Genomic DNA, 8270 nt, shown 5'->3' on the forward strand with positions numbered 1-8270 from the left:
ATGGAAACAACCTCCAAGCTGTGGGACTTGAACTATGAGGTTGAGTCTCCGGAGAAGGCCGACTTCCTCTTACTGTTAGGGCGCACCTATCTATTCTCAGAAGGGAAAGGGAGAAAGAGAGCGTCAAAGCAAATCTACCTAGTCTAATCTAAGGCGATGATGCACCAAAACAGAGTGTTCAAACTCATTCCTGCCCATATATATACTAAAAAACTATAATAACATACAAAAGTCATACACATCCAGACTTATATCGATCAATAATCACATACAGATCAGAAAAAACCAACCGAATGACACTAGGAAAAGGAGATTTCACTTATGTATTATCCAATAGGCCAAAGATAGATACAGTATGCAGATCATTGATCTCAATAATACACCAATGGGAGGCAAAGTGATGCACATTCACACTGATGGCTGAAAGGGATGATACAGGCTATTACATGGCTTAGAGACAAAGGGGTTTTACACTACAAGTCTGCAAGCAGTAGCAGAGAAAATCAGAAAGAATCGACCTTGAGAACAGATCATGAAATTGCCTTTATAGATCAGGCACAATTGAATATTTCCGCGTTACATTCACTTCTTACCTACTGGCATTAACTTCCCATCTTGAGAATCCAATCGGGGATCTGGATTGAAATCCTGGCCTGCATACTGAGAAATCTCATTTCTTTCTAAGAAGAGCCTAGAGAAGATAGAAATGACACCACAACATTCCCTGACATGGTAGATGGATCGACCGGATGGGTGGAGTGTCCTTATGTCTTGCATTCATTCTTGGTAGGTCAAAAATGATCGTGAAGATCAGATCGCAAGATACATCGATCACCTTTGCATCTTGGTTCATGAATCAAACTGGCCTATTAGCCGACCTGATTTCTTATATGCCGACTAGGCCACGCGGGCCAATCATAATCCTTTGTCTTGTCACCTGGAGAGTCCCTCCACGATTGACTGCCTGCGAACTAACCGTGCCAACCTTATCATCTAGCTGCTGGCCGTTAGCTATTTGCCACGTCGAAAATTGAACCACGAGGACACGTGTCTTCCGAGCGCTAACTCGCTATTGTAAAATCTGGGTAGTTCCTCCATGGCGAGATAGCGCTGACCCTAGATTTCTGCAGATCTGATGGTGGAGAATCCACCCCTTAATGCACTGGTCGTATCAAGAAATTTGGCCCCTCGACATATCTGTGTTCTGACTCGGCACACGTGGTTGTTTCTGATTCGCCATGGACTCTCTTTCTTATGACTGGGCCCCATCCGAATCGGCGCCACCTCAATGATGCATCCGACGAGACCTGACCCCACCGACACATGTCAATTGGGTGCGATGTCGCCATGGTAAAAATCTTGCAGCTTCACTAAGGCGACATGGTGCCTACCGTTGATCTTTTCTCATCCGTCGGTCACGAACTTGACCTCCCATAACCCTCTGTTCCTATTGATTTGCCGAGCCCGCTAATACGTGGCGTCCTCCTATTGGTTTTTCAGTCACCCCACCCTAACTGCTTCTGACGGCATGAAATGCAGCCCCGCCAGGACACGTGGCGCACGGGCGCTATGTTGTTGATGCTAAAGTCTGGGCAGTTCCTGATGGCGAGATAGCGCCAGCCGTAGATCTTTGTAGATCTGATGATTAGAGCGACATCGTACTTCACTCGCCATCCCTCCTGAAAACTACTGGGCCCGTGGTTGCCGTGTCATGACATATACACATGGCATCATCTGATTGGTGAACCTGAGACTTGATCCATAGAATGGCCACGCGGCGGATGGGCGCTATGTCGCCATGATAATATCTACGCCGACCATCGATCCATCTAAAATCTGACGGAAGAGAAACTTTGGCAAGTCGGGGCATTAAAATAATAATTTTTTAGGCTAACCGTTGAACAGGCCGTAGGTTTGAATTTAAATCTTTTCGCGGTAAAACCAAAGGTAACAACAACTTAGAATAATTAATATTCATCTTCTCAGTTTGCTAGAACCAACAGACAATTCAATTGAACTCAATATGCCAAAACAAGAAAATCCTTCATTAGCCAACCCTGCTTGGTAGATACTAACTCAAAATGATTTTCCTGTGTTAACCCAGTGAACTTGGTTAACACTGCATATTCAAAATGTTCCTTTAGTAACTAAGTGAGCTTGGTTAACACTAGTTCCATCCAACATTTCCTTCATTAACTGAGTGAGCTTAGTTAACACTCAACTTTTGCAACTTTCCTTATCACCTGAGTGAACTCGTAGGCATTGTCCTCTAAACTAGGCAAACTCTGGAATGCTCAGTAGGCACAAAAAACTATGTTCAATGCTCGAGTGAGTTGGGCATACATTGACTAGAAATGATATGACATTTTGTGTAACATCAAATACAGTACACAATTAATCAATTATTTCCAACCGTAACTCCCATAAAGATATCTTACAAAATAATTTTTTTTGACAATTTAGTGAACCCATAAAAAGTTCATACCCATGCATGCATTCATTATGTATTTACTAAAACTTATATATTACTATCAAGTCAACTTGCAGAAATGTAAAGCATGAAACACAACACATTCATCAGCATACTTGACATAATGATTTATGTGGAAACCCAACCTGGGAAAAATTACTAGTAACATGCTAACCCTTTTCATTCTTCTGAAGTGATGCCCTATGAAAGGCCAACCCTATTAAAGGTTACAATACACACTATTAAATGTGACCCGATTAAGGGATTTCAATCACCCTATTAAAAGTGAGCTTTGTTAGAGGACTTTAGGCCATTCACTTGGAATGCCACCTTGTTAAAGGATTATCTAATGACTGTAAGGTCAACCTTAATCCAAAGGATTTACCCTAGACTGATACAATTGTTAGAGAGTAACAGTAGAGCTTTGATTTGATACAACTTACAACTTTACTTGCAGATTAAAGATCTCTATTTAGTCCTTAATTCTTCTTAACTTTCATACTTTGCAACTCTGATAGCTTGTTCGCCCTTCAAGCATTCATCTCCCTAAGCCTTCTTGCTTGGTATGCCATTGCAAACTCTTCTCTTGGGTCACTTGATGAAGCAAAACCCTTAATTCCTTCTCCTCCTTAGGTTCTTGCACATGACACCAACCTCTCTAACTCATTTTCTTCATGACTAGACATTCCTATATAAAGGAAATTAGAATATTTTTCCACTCATTATCCATCATCTAAATTAGGGTTTTGGGAGGATTAGGTAGTATACAATGTATTTACCTCATATCTTGTCTATTCTAGAAACTTCTCCTAGAATCCATTTGAATTTTCCTTAAAATGATTTATATCAAATTCTGTGCCACCAACTCATCAATCTTGTCTTCCTCCTACTTCACAAGTTCCAAGAAAACAAACTTGTCAAATTAGATTTGGTGAAATTTCAATCTTTATCATAATGTAGCAGCTCGACATTATCAATCTTCTAATGCTCGTCACACACTATGTTACTCGTCATCAACTATAAAATTACTTAGCATCAACTAGATTTTATCGGTGCTTGACATCAATTAAATTTTACTCAGCATCTACTAGATATTACTGTGCTTAGCATCAACTAAATTTTACTCAGCATCTACTAGAATTTTCTTGAATTTTTTCTTAGCTCCAACTAACTTTTTGCTCGGCTTGCACTAACTTTTCTCGGCACCTACTATCCACTCTATGAAGCTTGGTAGACAAACATTATTCAACTTATTCTTCTAAAAATTTTAAGTGTAGCCAACCAGTTTGTAACCTTAAGTAGATCATCAATACATCATGTCATCACTATCTTAACTGATCCTTGTACTTCATTACATAATCATAACTCAACCTTTCCTCTACGTGCTTTTGTTACATCTTATTGACCAAATCCTCCTCATCAATCAACTAAGTGATAGTACTTGAATCTTGTAAGGAATTGTCTTACCAACAAATAGTAGGTTTGATATTGGCAATAAAAAAATGATTGAAACACATAATCTTCTTGAACAATCTCCTTCTTAACAATCTCTTTTCAAATGATCTTTTTAATCAGATATCAACACACAATTGACCAACTAGGTTATACTCCTTAAGGTAGAAGAAAATTTAGGAGCTTAAGGAAAAATAGGTTGAGAAGGTGGTAAAGAAATCAGAATAGTAGGCTAAGGGTTATTCTGTGTCAGATAAGAATGTGAAACATAATTAGTGTTATCAAAGAAATCTAAATGATCTCTAGGTTTACCCTTTATTGTTAGTCACAGACATCCTTTTACCATCATCAAAGGTGTAGGATATATCATCTTAGGTTTATCAATGTTGCATATAGTGGAACATGAAGGTAACCATGTACACACCCTATGGTAAAGGTCAATTGGAGAGGTTGTCGAGAGTGAAATAAGAATAGGATCAATGGAGATCTTATCTAGACCATTTTTAGTCTCACTTCCATGTACCTCATTAGGGTATCTATCCTCTTTTACAATAAAAAAATCATCAAAGTATTCCAAACAAGAATCATACATATTGAAAAATGAAAAGCATGAAAATGTAAATGCTTTTATATTTTTAAAGAAATTTTGATTTTTTTTTTTGTTATTTTTGAAACATATAAATGAAATAAATCTAATTAACATGCAAGATCTAACACAAGATGCAAATCTAACACCAAAAAGAAAGAGTTGTCTATCACGGGTTCACCAAAATGAATAGGGTAAAAATGGATCTCTAAAAATGTGTAGGACATTCACCACTATTCATATATTATTTTAGAGTTGATATGAATAAGTAATAGAAATGCTTGAAATTAGACAATATAAGATACTTACCTTGAAATAGCACCAATTTGGAAATACCTATTTTCTGATGCCTACGTACATTTTTTGGAAAATTTGCAATCCGTTCTAGACTAGAAGTGTTGAGATGGAGAAAACCTAGAAATTTTTTATCCTTCTGAAGGCAGGTCAACTTTGACCTAGTTGGTAGGGCACAATCTTATACTGGGCACAATTGTGCCCCGAAAAGTTGACCCTAACTTGTGCTGCTATGATGAAAATTTCATTTGCAAATCTCGAATGTTTACCAAAAAGGGTATCCAAATCTATACTCCAATATTCAAAAAAACACCTACATATATACAAAAATGGGATTTTGGTGGTGACTATATAGGTTTTTTCCTTAGTCAAACCCCTATTTTGGAGATTTCTACCTCCACGAATAGTTGAATATAATAGAATGTGTGTGTGTATTGAACATGTAATACCAAGATCTAATCTACTAGATTGAATCCCTAGCATGAATATGTATGAGAAAGAAATGCATAGACTTGAATAAGATAAGAAAGCATACCAAGCCCCCAAGGCTAAAGTATTCCTACCAAACTCATAATCCATAAGTTCTACACCATGAATGTATCTTTGAATGCTTGAGTATTGATATTGGCAGATCAAGGAAGATTGCATCTCTCTTGCTCTAAATAGATGTTCACAATAATAGTGTGTTCATTAAATACTTGATATCTACAATAGCTTTATCTTCTACATCATTCTCTTGTAATATTGCATCTTCATAGCGTCATCTCTTGATTCTAGTTGTCTTTCTAGTTGTAGATAGATGCAAATGAGATTCTTTATATGGAGGCTTCAAGGTGAAGCTCCTAGAGTAACGTGAGGACCCATAATTCAAAATTTTCCTCAAATTATGGTCCAAACAAAATAAACCAAGGAGGGAAGATAAATAAATGAATCTTGAATTAAACCCCTTCCACATTCGAATCTGAAAGCCCAACATTGATTTCAGGACCCTCCGGGACCAAAATCTGAAAAAGGGGGATCAAATCCCAAAGAAGGTCAAGGATGATCTTGACCTTGACCTAGGTTAGGGATGACCTTGACCCTACCCTAGGTTGGGGTCAACCTAATTGACCTTTCCCTAGTTCAAGATCGATTTAGGGGTGAAAACCCAACCAGAGCAGAAAATTAAAAGTCCCTAGGATACTCGAAAACCTAGAAATGATATTAGAATAGGATTGAATGCCAAGAATAGGCGCAAAATCCTATAATGAATATGATGAAGGCTAGGATGACCTATTCCTAAGTCATACCTAGAAAATAAAGCCATAGAGGAGGGAAATTAAGGAGAATCTTTGAGATCCTGACCCTAATTTCACCTAGAATGAAGGAATCAAGTGCATAATGCATCCTAAATGTAAATATATCATGATAAATATACTAAAAGAGGGTGCTAAACCTACCAAGATGGAAGTGCTTCCATTTTAAGATGATACACTATAATCATGTATAAAATTAAAATATTTAATGTAGCACTCCTTTTGGACATTCACTTATTAAAATACCACATTTTGTTATTTTATTAAAATACCACATTTTGTTATTTTACTTCATCTCTCATTCTTTTCTTTCATTATTTTTCCTTGTTTCTTTAAAATTTATTCTCCTTAGGTATTGTCCCTTTAAAATTAAAATTTAGGACCCATTTGTTTGCTGGCATAGGAATTGAAGATTAGAATTTGTGGGTCCCCTACCCCTTATCCCTAACCCTAAATTGTAATGGGTATGGGAATGGGCAATGGAAATGGTAAATATGTATCCCGGTCCTATTTGGTTCACTTGGAATTTGCTTGGGAATATGTTAATTCCTTGTTTGGTTGTACAAAATTGGAATTGGAATAAGGTTAAGTTTATATTTTAAAATTTTTTTCTTTAATTTTATTTGTTTTAATTTATTATTATTTTGGTTAATTTTTTAAACAATTATTAAAAAAATTAATATATTTTTATGATTTTTTTATTCATTGAAGTAAATGAGGAATTTTGAATTTTCAACTTTTTAAAAATATATCGATAAACATCATGAATATGTTGTACACAATAAATAATCGTCAAACTAATAAAATATATTTATTAGATATATATAAAATTATTAAAAACAAAGTGTCCATGATCATAATTAAGTTCAAAACAACAATACAGATGTGCCATTACTAAAATTTGTCCACCATCAAGTATCGAAAATCATAATAAAATTTGCATCCCCAATATTTGTCTTATAACTATATTTACACATTTGGTCCCAAACCACCATAACCAATACTACACTTACAATAATTAGAACATAAATAACACATCGTCCAAACATGATATCAACTTTTTCCATGGAAGCAATCTCCTTGGAAACAATCTCTCAAACATTGCATAACTGGCAACCATTCCTTTTAGCTTCTATATAGTTAGATGTGGTTGACATAGATGGGTCATCATTAGCCCACTGAAAGTAATTGCAACCATTGATCCCATGCATTCCAAAACTACATAACTGTTTGCTACAATAATTTATTACTGAAAAATAAACATAAAAAAATAGTAACAACCTTTCGAATATTTAGACAACATAAAAATTTATGCCCAGGATTACACTCTATGTGCAAGCTCTTTATTAATATAGTGCCAACGCGACAGTCACACAATGACAAACTATCTAAATCCATCAACCCTATATAAATAAATAACAAATATAAGTAGAGAAAATGAACCAAGAGCTAATAAGTTCTAACATTCATTATCAAACTTGCATAAGAAATACATACTTTACATAATGCAACTACACTTCCAAAGGTTTGTGTAATTTATCTAGGACTACATAAATAATCAACAAGTTCCAAAAGGGGAGGTAATGAATAATTACAAATTATAAAAAAAAAATTCCTACTGCTCAATGTAAACAAATAATAACATAACTATAATAAAGGATATCTATAGGTCATTTATGCCATCACAAAATATTAATTATCCTCTATTTTTCATTATCTTACATACCACAAATAAACAAGCATTGTTACTATCTGCAATATATAATAGTTTCTAATCTGATTAATCTATATGCTTTGATAGTTGTTGACTCAATCTGATCTCCTTTTGTGAGTATTGATATGCTTTTATTGTGAAATTCCTCGATGCCTCCTCAAACGGAAACCCACCTTATATACATCCATTTGCAAAATTCACTACCTTGCCAAAGGAGACATCTCTTCCAATGCCTACTTCCTTTTCATAATTCATGATTTCTTGAAACCAACTTATTAGAATACTGTCTCACTACAACAATTCATCCTCAAATAAATGCTTTCATGGAGGGATTTATGGTTCCAAGAAACTTGATTTCCATCTTCAATGACAAGGAGTTTGAATTATTAATTAGTGGTCTTCCAGAGATTGATTGTGAGTTTTATTTCCACTCTTTTCTTTCTTACATATTCATAAATT

This window comes from Cupressus sempervirens, chromosome 7, assembly GCF_028749045.1.
Source record: "Cupressus sempervirens isolate cs-2001-9-10 chromosome 7, ASM2874904v1, whole genome shotgun sequence".
NCBI classification, from domain to species: domain Eukaryota; kingdom Viridiplantae; phylum Streptophyta; class Pinopsida; order Cupressales; family Cupressaceae; genus Cupressus; species Cupressus sempervirens.